The 13,245-nt window shown below is 34.4% G+C and overlaps 1 long non-coding RNA gene across 1 annotated transcript; it reads right to left on the bottom strand.

Annotated features, from left to right (window-relative positions):
* Window positions 1-252: 252 nt before the first annotated feature.
* Window positions 253-3,228, bottom strand: LOC109180636. Its single transcript, XR_002054092.1, has 2 exons — window positions 2,765-3,228; window positions 253-507 (listed from the first exon to the last, which is right to left on the bottom strand). It is a non-coding gene; the product is annotated as an uncharacterized LOC109180636 (long non-coding RNA).
* Between the last annotated feature and the right edge of the window lie 10,017 nt (window positions 3,229-13,245).

Raw genomic sequence — 13,245 nt, 5'->3', positions numbered from 1 at the left:
CACTCGTCAATAAGATTCTTCAAAAGGCGCTTTGTAGAAGCCTCTCCTATAATATTCATTGTTTAACAAGTTATAGATTCTTTTTTATTATTTTGTATATAATCCTAAATAAAAGTTGACATTCATGTCTGCTTATACCTGATATAATCTAACACTTCAGAATTTTCTATATTGTTAGCCATATAAGCCTTCACCATGGGAAAGAAAAACAAATATATATTGGTCAAACCCTTTAATTTGGGAGAGAGGTGATGCATGCAAACTCATTATATTACTATTGTACTATTGCAGGTATTATTGTTCAAAAAATTTCTAAGGGAAACACTTCATTTACCATCCCATTATAACCAATGGGTTCCAATTACAAATGTTTTGAACTTGATTATATGAGAAAGAACAGTTGAACTGAAACAAGAGGCAGGATACAATGGCATAAACTGCAGACAAATAGGCTGACACCTCCACTTTATTAGCAGCAACAAGAATTTTTGCCTTCAAATTGCAAGCCTGGCAAGCAATGAAACCAGTGGTTATTTTCATGTTGATTATGCAAATAAAAGGGAACGAAAGAGTGTATAACAGCTTCATTAGTATAAGAAATTAACAAAATGAGTATATAGACTCTGTACTATGGACTGCTAACCCAAATAAAAAGAAGTTGAATACAACTTGAGATAGATATTTGTGGAATCTACCAGATCACCACGCTACTCAAACGTGACTTTAAAAAATAGGAGGAAGAGGGTACGTGCAGGGGATGATAAAACATTTGAGGCTGGCATAATCAGGTCACGGTGCCATGTTCAACAGCATGCGCCACTTTTAGAATATAGTGTGTCATTGCATAAAAGCAACTGTTTAAATCTCCAAGTTACACAATAGCATCCATTACAATGTCAAAGAGATAACTACAAGTATGCTCGCTTTCTCCTCTACCAGATGAGACCTGTCTTAACATTTATGGGAATGGTAACTTGAAAGGAATTTTTGTTCATGTAAAGCCACACTACTTTCAACCAAAAAAAAAAAACAGAAAAAAAAAAAAAAAAAAAAAAACATGTTAACTGGTTTCTATGCTTAGGAAAGAAGCAAAGAATTATCACAACTCCAATCATGTAAAAGTTAGTATCAAATGATGGTTCATTAATCTTACTTTCATTTGATTACATACAAGTGATACAACCATAAACTGTGAACTGATATGTATACGCCCTTTTGATCTTAAGTTTAAAGTTTTGAATTTAGGGGCATTGTTTGTATTTATTTTAGGTGAGTATTTTTGTGGGAAAAGACTGAATTGAAAAGTGGTCAATACTAAAGGATGAATCTGCAGAAAAAGAACTCACTGATTACGGACCAAACCAAAGAAATTAAAAGAAAGAGGACATATCATAATTCAGACTGAAGCCAAGGGTTCAACAGGGGATTAAGTGATTAACTGAGAGATTATATTAAAAGAAACAAAGAAAAGGAAATGAAACAAAAGTTAAATGGGTGTCTCCTATTGTGAGAGAAATAAAACAGCAGCAAGTGATTCAACTCCCAAAAATAATAGACATATACTAGGTGTTCCATTTATTACCAAGGCAGAGATATTTTACCATCTTAAAATGGGGTATTTGAGTATTTCTTTGAAAGGAAGGAGAGGTAGGCATGAAACTTTGGGCTTTGGAGGGGGAAGAAAGAAAGCACAGTACAACATCTACAATTTAATTAGCATCTTGACCCATTGAAATTCCTGTAGGGATATGGTAGGTTAATGGCTAAAGGTACATACAATATAACTCAAGACAATACTGAATAAGTTAGAAAATCCAGCCTTCACACATGCAGCAACATTTTTTTTATCGCATTACTTTAGAATCTATGTTTTATGGTTATGGTAAAAAATTGGTTTTGTACAACAGTATAAGACCTTTGCAAAAGCAAGATAAAGGATTCAGAAGCTGAAGATCTGAAGACCTAAATGGGATGGTTCAGGCCACCTCATTGCAAGTAAAAGGAAAATCTTTCCATTCATCAAGCATATAAAGGTGGCTCAAAAGTGTGATGGCAGACCGAAGAACAAAATTTGGCGCCAACTTATCAATTCTCCTTCACTACCTATTCTCTTCATATCCCACACCTGACTCTTGTGACCCAGTATATGTTAGCTGACACCACTCCTCCTTATTGGAGACTCTTCATTCTAATGTTATAGTGCTATACATCCTTTAGGACTATTACTGCTAATTGTGAATAGCAGATTGTTATGCTCTAAATCAATATGACACATACAACACTCAGAGACTAGGATCAAAGGTGTGCTTCCTCAGAAACCTGGCAACATGGTGCATATTTGAATTGTGCATATGTAGAACGGAAGGACCGGAAATATGAACTAAAGGTTTGCACTTGCAATCACAAGCGGGAGGTGGAAAGTTGTCTCTCCTTAGAGGAGTTAGTAATGCCAATACTGGCAATACATATTCAGAATTCATCCTTAAACAAATCAGAAAAGGTGATAATCAAGATTCGTTTGCAATACTAAATCAACAACTATCTAATAACAGCCACTCCTCTTTATAAACAGTGAAGCGAATTACGAATACAATCAATCCTTACATCCATTCAAACATGAACAATCAAATCGCCAATTTAGAATCGAATTCCAAACCATAATTTTCAACCGCAAAACAATAAACTGTGGAACCTAATTCCGAAAATGACAAGAGAACACAGCTAAAATGAAGCTCCAGATAAGTAAAAACGAAAAATTGAATACCTCATTTTTGATAGCCTCCGCCTATGGCGTTTTCGTCCTCCTGAACCTTAGCAGTCAAGTAAGGTTTGGGGAAATCGTTGACATCAAATGTTTGCTCCGCCATCATCTTCTGGATATCGGCCTTCTTCAGGACGGTGCGTTTGATAGGAGGGCGGTTGCGGCGCTGATCTCGAGAGAAGTATTTGATGTCGTAGACGGTTTCGGGATTAGATGTAGGCACGATGGCCTTAGCCGGTTCGGTGGCGGGGCAGAAAACACGATACTCCGTCGCCTTTGGGACGGCGGACAAGTACTCCGGGCTCGTTTGAGGCCCGGTGTAGTTCCACGGGGCCTTGATGTAGCGCTTTAGGGTCTGTAATAGTGATTTTCCGTTCGATGCCATGGCGACGACGACGACGACGACGACGACGGTGACGGTGGTGATTGACGAGATCTATCCTCCTCTTTGGCAGTTGAAATTACCAAAGGTTTCTATTTGTATACTCGAAAATTTTCTTCCTAAGCCCAAATACCCTTCTCTTCCATTTTAGCCCATGGGCTTTACAAATTTTATTGGGCTCCTCAAATGTTTTCTACACGTATTGCAAAAGACTATTTGCAAGCAATCGTTATACCCTGCACCACGGCACACATATCACTGTGCGCTCAGCGCCTCTCAAAATGACGTCATTTTAGGAGGCGCAATAGGGAGTTGACGTGCTTATGTATATTTGTTTATACAATTATGTGTATTTTTTTAATACAGTTATGTGTGTTTATTTGTACAATTATGTGTATTTATTTATACAGTTATATGAAACGATGTCGTTTTGCATCAGGGCGCACAATGCAATGCACGCCCTGGTGCATGATATAAATGGTCATTTGCAAGTTGCAACACAGTTGATACATTCGTTATACAGCTCTATGAATCATGGTCCAAAGCGCTGCCATTTTTTTTAACAAAAATAAACGGCAACCGTTACCTTTAATTAATTCTGTATTTATGATATGTTCAAGATAAAATAAAGTCTATATAAAATGAAACTAAATAACATGTCTCACATATTGAGTGTATTTGTTAAATGAAATTGTAGTTGAATTAGAATGATACCTTAGTGGACTGTAATGAAACTACAGTGTATATAAAATTAAACTAAATAAAATGTCTCACATATTTGAGTGTGTTTGTGCAATGAAACCGTAATTGAATTGAAATAATACTTTAGTAGTGTTATAATTAAACTACAGTATGTATAAAATAAAATTCAATAACATGTTTTACATATTGAGTGTATATTGTCAAATAAAATTGTACTTGAATTAAGGGTGTGTTTGGAAACCTGGAAAATGAGTTCTGGAAATCATTTTCCAAGTTTCTATTGTTTGGATGTGCTTGGAAAATCAAGTCAACGGAAATCATTTTCCGTTGACTTTGGAAAATAGGCTTGTTTTGGAGGAAAATGACTTCCCCTTTTTTTGGAGGAAGTCATTTTCGAACTTTTACACCAACATCACACCACCATACCACCACCACTTCACTACCACCATCACCACCACTACTGTCTCCACCACCACCACTATACCACCGCAACCACCACCATACACCGCAACACCGCCACCACCACCATACCACCGCCACACCACCACCATCACACCGCCGCCGCCGCCACCGCCACCACCATACCGCCGCCGCCACCACCGCCACCGCAATCATCGCCACCACCACCGACGCTGCCGCCACCACAACCATACCACCACCGCCACCACCACCACCATACCACCGCAACCACCGTCGCCGCCACCACTACCACTACCATACCACTGCAACCACCATCGCCACCGCCACCACCACCATACCACCACTGCCACCACCACCATCATACCACCGCAACCACCGTCGCCGCCACCACTACCACCACCATACCACCGCAACCACCATCGCCACCGCCACCACCACCACCACCATACCACCGCAACCACCGTCGCCGCCACCACTACCACCACCATACCACCGCAACCACCATCGCCGCCGCCACCACCACCATACCACCACCGCCACCACACCATCACCACCACCACCAGTTATTATTATTATTATTATTATTATTATTATTATTATTATTATTATTATTATTATTATTATAACAAATAACACCACCACCACCACCATAATATTTTTGATATATTATAAGTTATTTTTTTATTATATTTAAAATTATTATTATTATATTATTATACATGTTGTAATATTATAATTAAAATATTTAATTATACAATTCTACTCATTTTCCAGAAAATGAACCAAACACACAAAAACAGTTTTCCAGAATGCAACCAAACACTGGAAAAAAAATATTTTCCAAAAAATGACTCATTTTCCAGAAAACATTTTCCAGAAGTCATTTTCCTGCTTTCCAAACAGACCCTAAAATGATACTTTAATTGTGTTGTGTTAAAACTATAATGTAAATTAAATGAAATTAAATGCATCATAAAAACATCATTAGTTGTGTTTGGAAATATACCCACCCAGGATGTGTAGTTCTATACATGCTCGGTATGTACTTAGTAGCGCACAAGGGACATTTCTCGACCATGACCGACCTTAAAGACAATAAAGTGAAATTCTCACACTACGACAATTAAAACTCGATCATATGTCTAATGCAACATTGTTCACGAATTTCCACTCAGAAATCAATTAAGATGGTCGTGCCTGTACAATTTATTCCATTTCTACTAGAATTCAATGCATGGAGTAAGATAGGCAAAGTATACTATAGACCATGGTCCATGGGTAATAAATGTTAATTTTTAGTATACCAAATGTTTATTTTCTATGCATTTTAAGGTAATATATTAAAAATAAATTTTTTAAAAAATAATCTTCTAGTATACGTACTAAAAATGAATCATTATGTAAGTGATTTATTTTCCAATTTGGTTACATAGTGGATGAAGTTGTTTTGATGAGGTTTGTTATTGTTAAGTTATCAATTATAACATTTAAAAGATATAACACTTTTGGTCCTATGACTATTGGGGTTCACAAGTTTAAAAACTATTCATTTGACTCCACAGCTATTCGAATTTTAACAATTTCGATCTTTCCTATCAAATTACGGAAAAGAAGTAGCGGGAAAATATTAATAGGTAAATGATGAGGGCAATTTAATATTTTGCTCATGGGTCTCATATGTCCTTGCTCACAAACTTTCACTCAGAATTCATTTCAATTATAATGCAAGGCACGAAGTAAAATATGCAGAATGTTTATTTTTAATGTATTTTAAGTTTATTTTTAGGTAATATATTAAAAATATAATTTTAAAAATGATCTTTTAAGTATATAAAAAATATTATATTTCTAAGTGTACAAAGTTAGTACACTCTAAAACTTATGTTGGCTAATTTAATTTATTTTATTTTAAATAGATTTAAGTTAGGATGAGCTCTTTGGACCCTTTCCTATCATATGATATTTATTTGAATGACTATTAATTATTGGTTACATGAGAAAGGAAAGTCAGCAGAACTTGTATTTGGTGGATGCTTATTATGCGGATTTCAAAATTAAAACTATTTAAAAGAGTGGTTGTGGTTCTTCGAAGCAAATGACATGCTATTAATATGAATCAAGCTGGTGGAGTAATTATTACTATAAAATGAAGGCATCCCATTATGGAAACTGACGAATTGAGAACTGCCAAATTGAGAGTGGGGAAATTCTATACAGTGCTATCTTCTTAATCTATTTTATTACATTGTTCTATGTGGTTTTTATTTTGAGATGTACTATCTGTACTTGGGTCAGCTGAAGCTTCACTTAAAGATTGTTAAGGCATGCACGGTTCAGTCCTGAGTAGATGTTAGGAAGAGCTGTGATAGTAACGACTGATAGCCATTTGTACTTACCTTTTGTAAAACTCCTTGGTGAATATCTATAGTGGATTGGGCATACATGGGTTGCCCCGCAGACGTAGGAGAAGCGCTCCGAACTGCGTAACAATTTATTGTGTACTTGATTTATTTTCTGCACTTAATTTTCGTTATTTATTATTGATAAATAACTAAATTAATGGATATGATTATAACTTAATATAAAATCAAGTAAAACATTAATATCGTCTTGCATTCAAGATTCAAGGCACACTTTCAATATTAGTGATTTCTTTTTCAATTGAGATTCATAGGGGATGAAGTTGTTTTGGTGAGGTTTGTTATCGTTAAGTCCTCAATTGCGACATTTGAAAGATATTACTTTTAAGGCGTGTTTGGTGGCTGAATGTCGTTAAACCTTACTTTAGGTGTAACATAGTTGTCAAAAACCAATTCCATCAATATTCGTTAGAAAATGACTCGCCGTCACCAAACGGTGGATTAGGACTAGCATACACTCTGGAGAATGACGCATGGGTCCCAAAATGATAATTATACAGTGCATTATTGTTAACATTTTTAAAAATTTTGGAATAATATTAATAATTTTCTCGGAGAGCCATGAATTATGAATCCTTTAAAGTTAAACTACACTAAATTTCATTAGTTTTGTTTTCTTAGCAGTGGTATAGTGTGTATAGATTTTACGACCCGCACTGATTAAACTCATTGATTCAGAATGTAATATTTGAGGAAAGAGATTAAAGTTCAAACTTTGATAACGACAGTGTAGGATTATGTCTAATTGCTCAAAGTGGACAGATTTCATGTGTGCACCTGCATTGGCCCTAGTGTGAGAATTATGCCCAAAACAGACAGATTCCTTGTGTATCGAGTCAGATGTGTGTGGGGGGTGGGAGGAGGGGGGGGGGGGGAGGGCACTGGGGTTGGGTATTCAAACTTTTGGAAGAAGATTTAGCTTTGTTGTAAACGTAAGTGTACAAACAATTGAGACATATATGTCAATTAAGACAAATTTCACAATTTACCTACTCCACTAGTCTCACAGTAATCAGGACGTGATGCACAACGTGTGTGCATTGTGTTTGCAGTGTACTACGTGTGTGGATTGTGTTATATATGACATGCACCATCTACTAACTTAGATAAAGAATCCAGATTAAATCTCAAGTTCACATGTTAATATAAGTTCTCATATGAACCTCTATATATATATATATATATATATAGGAGTATATATTAAAATGTACAGATTTATTATATGTAATAGAATTCTAAATAATTTTAATGCAATTGGCCACGTAGTGTCAGCAAGTTGCAACCCGTTTTAGCTGTCAATGTGCAACCGTACGCTGACACGCGTACTACCATAACTCACCATCCTCCACGTGTCGGGCGTCTCAGAATAGCAAACTACAAGTTGGAGCTCCATGGGGGCCCACCGTCATATCTTTCTCGGTCACTTTTGTCTTTGCGTATTTTCGCAGATTCTTTATGGACCACTTGTACCATCCTATGTCATGTCATTCCTACGTGTCTTTATGTTTAAATAAAGAATTAATTTCACTTTTGGTCCCACGACCTTAGAGGATCTATCACTTTTGGTGCACAACTTTAAAAATTTTCAATTTTGGTGCCTAACTTTGTTATTTTTATCAATTTTGGTTCTTTCAACCAAATTGACGATGAAATATTGCCGGATTTTATATTTTTAGGGGTAAAATCGTCATCCCAAGGAAACATCTTCAATATCTAAACAAAATCACTCTAAAATCATATCTATAGGTGTTTGATCGATGAGAATAATTGGGAAGACGGACAGAAACTAGACACAGATCTATGAGATTTATAGCATCGACGATTGCCAAACTCTTATATTTCTCTTAACATGATTTTTATTTTGTTTGGATATTGAATATCTTTCCTTGGGATGACGATTTTGCCCCTAAAATGTAAAATCCAGCAATATTTCGCAGTCAATTTGGTCGAAAGGATCAAAATTGATAAAAATAACAAAATTAGACACCAAAATTGAAAAAATTTAAAGTTGTGCACCAAAAATGATAGAACCTCTAAAGCCGTGGGACCAAAAGTGAAATTAGTTCTTAAATAAATTTCATAAATGTATTTAATTTACCATATCTATTAATTGGAATGATATTAAGGTGATAATAATATGTCTTTTGGTGTGAACTTGTCGTTGATTTTGTGAGATCTGATGGTGTTTATTTTTTTATTTTTTTGGATAGTATATTATTTTTTAGCAATTTTTGTGACAATTTTTAAAAAGTTTCATGATTTTAGAAAACAAATTTAGATCGTGTAAATTTTTAATTGGATGGTGTTGATTAGACCACACAAATTCACATAAAGCCTTGTTCTTTTGGGATTAAGGATTCTATTAATTGATCCTTATTTTAGAAATTAATGGTACGTTATATCCGTAGACTAATAATATTTATATATTCAATCACAAAAATTTAGTTTGTTGACATGTGAGAAAATAAGGTACCTTTCATATATAACTTGCAAGGTATTACCAAGAGCAAGTTTACCCATTATCAGATTGTGATTGTTGATTTTTTGTCATTTAAAAATTTAATTAATAATTTCAAATTGTCAAGAAGTAAACATTACGCGATAAATTATGAAAGGAAAATAGCATTATTCTCTTTTACATTTCATTATTGAAAAGTAAATATGAAAGCATTATTATAAATAAAGAATTAAAAGCTCAAGACGATCTAATATTAATTGCCCTATAAATTTCAAGTGTTTATTCATTGATGTGCAGTGCAAAATAAAGTTTGTTGTTTAATTACTTAAGTAATATTCTTAAAATCATGAATCAACAGAGAAAATCTTTGCATTTGACTTGGGCACTAGCAAGGTTATATTGCTGTCATTGTCATTAGCATAATCTAAACATATATTGTCGGGAATTGACATCATAACTTTTGCAAATTGCAGTATAGTATTAAGGATATGGTAAGCACTAAGCAAGTTGCCAAGTTGCATGGACAATTAATATTTGACTATTAAATCACTTATTATTATTATTATTATTATTATTATGAGTGACATGAAAATTCACAATCATAACTTGATAGTAACTAAATAAGGAGAAATAAATCACATTATCATATATTATATTACTAACTTGACCGACAAAGACTTTTTCACAATAATCAAACTCATAACTTTTTAATATAAAAATTATGTTTTACTCACACCATCGTTTATTTCATTCATTTTGGACTAAATCACTTTATTTTGTAAGTCATAACAATGCTTTCTCGTGCTGATGTCCCATTGTCCGGTCGGTAAATGATATAATGTTGAATAGGTCGGTTTTTAAATATTCCCTATTTTTAATGTTTTTTTTAATTGCCCAAAGTACAAAAGAAATTTGTCTAATCGCCCACTTGGTCATGTGCTGTGTTGGATCCACTAACACATTGCTCCAATGGCTTCTTTTTTGCCATAAAAAGCTTGGGTGAATGGTCAATTCTCCCCTATGAAGTTTTTGCAGGTGCAACAGGTCCCAAAGCAAGAATGTCTAAAGAAATGATTTTTTTTTTTTTTTTTAAGAACAAGTAAAATACTATTAATTCAAATCCGAATGGAGAATATTACAAATATTTGGAGGAGATTTTGAATACCACTCCGGGCACTTTGATTGAAAAATATATTACCTAGCTATCAAATGTACTACCTGATTTGATGAGCGTTTATAGAAATTTATAGACACATGAAAAAAATTATTTATAAGCGAACTTTTAATAATTTCTTAAGAATTAAATGGAAAGAAGTGCAAGTTATAAATAGAAACTAATTCCCTCCAAGCTGTATAAATAAATGAATTGAGGTTTCATCTTAAAGTTTTTATAATATATTATGAGTATTTAGTAATTAATAAAGGTTGCTTGGGTTGGATGTTAAGTACTAGGATAGTCATCCAACACGAGGTTTAGAACATCACGATTTATAGGACAGTGTTTATGAGCAATCAAAACTAGTTTATAATAGGAAGGTGAATGTTTGAACTATTGGGTATAGGTCAAGTTCAGCCACGACTTCAATTTGAGATGTGGCACGGTAGCTTATCATAGATGTGGTTAAATGGTGTCCATATACTTATCACTAATTGATTTTAAATATGATATGACAATCAAATAACCAAAGAACTCAAGGAATAAATGTGCATAGTGCAGAATCATTAACCCCACTGCACCACAGGCAATTTGAATATGAGATCTACCAATTTGGTATGACATCCGAGTTAGGTTAAACTCTTTGTACGTAGAAGGATATAAAGAAAAAGAAAAAAAAAAGGCAATTATAATTCATTGTCACGAACCAAGATTCAAATTTGAATTTTTTTTATAGGAATAGGTCTATAATTGTCATCAACACCTATGAGGTGAACATGACTCTGGCCAGTGTCATCACCTTTAACTTTTAAGACAAAAGTGACGATGCAGATATTGATTTATTGTTCCGAGACAGACAATTAAATTGTTCTCCTTGTCATTAATTCTAACTTTTAAGACAAAAGTGATGATGCAGATATTGATTTATTGTTCCGAGACAAACAATTAAATTGTTCTCCATGTCATCAGTTCTAACTTTTAAGACAAAAGTGACCGTACAAATATTGATTTATTGTGCCGAGACACGTGAACTGTTCTCACTGTCATCACAGGCAATTTGAATATGAGATCTACCAATTTGGTATGACCTCCGAGTTAGGTTAAACTCTTTGTACGTAGAAGGATATAAAGAAAAAGAAAAAAAAAAAGGCAATTATAATTCATTGTCAACACCAAGATTCAAATTTGAATTTTTTTTATAGGAAGAGGTCTATAATTGTCATCAACACCTATGAGGTGAACATGACTCTAGCCAGTGTCATCACCTTTAACTTTTAAGACAAAAGTGACGATACAGATATTGATTTATTGCTCCGAGACAGACAATTAAATTGTTCTCCTTGTCGTCAGTTCTAACTTTTAAGACAAAAGTGACGATGCAGATATTGATTTATTGTTCCGAGACAGACAATTAAATTGTTCTCCTTGTCATCAGTTCTAACTTTTAAGACAAAAGTGACCGTACAAATATTGATTTATTGTGCCGAGATACGTGAACTGTTCTCTGTCATCACAGGCAATTTGAATATGTGATATACCAATTTGGTATGACCTCCGAGTTAGGTTAAACTCTTTGTACGTAGAAGGATATAAAGAAAAAAAAAAAAAAAAGGCAATTATAATTCATTGTCACGAACCAAGATTTAAATTTGGATTTTTTTTTATAGGAAGAGGTCTATAATTGTCATCAACACCTATGAGGTGAACATGACTCTGGCCAGTGTCATCACCTTTAACTTTTAAGACAAAAGTGACGATGCAGATATTGATTTATTGTTCCGAGACAGACAATTAAATTGTTCTCCTTGTCATCAATTCTAACTTTTAAGACAAAAGTGACGATGCAGATATTGATTTATTGTTCCGAGACAGACAATTAAATTGTTCTCCTTGTCATCAGTTCTAACTTTTAAGACAAAAGTGACCGTACAAATATTGATTTATTGTGCCGAGACACGTGAACTGTTCTCACTGTCATCACAGGCAATTTGAATATGAGATCTACCAATTTGGTATCACCTCCAAGTTAGGTTAAACTCTTTGTACGTAAAAGGATATAAAGAAAAAGAAAAAAAAAAGACAATTATAATTAATTGTCACGAACCAAGATTCAAATTTGAAATGTTTTTTATAGGAAGAGGTCTATAATTGTCATCAACACCTATGAGATGAACATGACTCTGGTCAGTGCCATCACCTTTAACTTTTAAGACAAAAGTGACGATACAGATATTGATTTATTGCTCCGAGACAGACAATTAAATTGTTCTCCTTGTCGTCAGTTCTAACTTTTAAGACAAAAGTGACCGTACAAATATTGATTTATTGTGCCGTGACACGTGAGCTGTTCTCACTGTCATCACTTCTAACTTCTAAGACAAAAGTAACCGTTCACATATTGAATTAGTGTCGTCACAAGACACACGCAGCTATTCATATACTGGAATAATGTTTACTCGAATAATCAATAACTCTTTAAACACGTAACTGATAAGAAATATTCTTAAAGTATACCTCCTTCTACATACCGTGTACTTGCTCGGTATCCGGTCAGGTCACTGAGATGAATCATTCTCGACCTTGACTGACCATTACCTAGATATTCCTGACCTAAATGCTATGACGAGTTAAAATCACGGTCGTAGTAGTACTTCGCTGTCTTGGGCCCAATCCCGACCTATTTTGGTCGGAGTGGTCATCCAAACTCTAGACTTAAACCAACAAATAGACTATAACAGGACCTGAATACGACTCGACCTATCAGTTCGTACGTATTTGTACTTCACACAGCGAATTCATACTATCAGTAACACTTGAACCTAACTACAAATTTTAGACTCAGTTGCAGTATTTATTCGAGTAAATTTATTAAACAATGTATGATATGATACCTAAATTGACACGTTTGGGCATTTATATCGGACTAGCTGAATTAAAACCATCACG

Source organism: Ipomoea nil, unplaced genomic scaffold (genome assembly GCF_001879475.1).
Source record: "Ipomoea nil cultivar Tokyo-kokei standard unplaced genomic scaffold, Asagao_1.1 scaffold1026, whole genome shotgun sequence".
NCBI classification, from domain to species: Eukaryota; Viridiplantae; Streptophyta; class Magnoliopsida; order Solanales; family Convolvulaceae; genus Ipomoea; species Ipomoea nil.
Note: the sequence above shows the minus strand (reverse complement) of the source record. Positions and strands in the feature narration are given on the sequence as shown.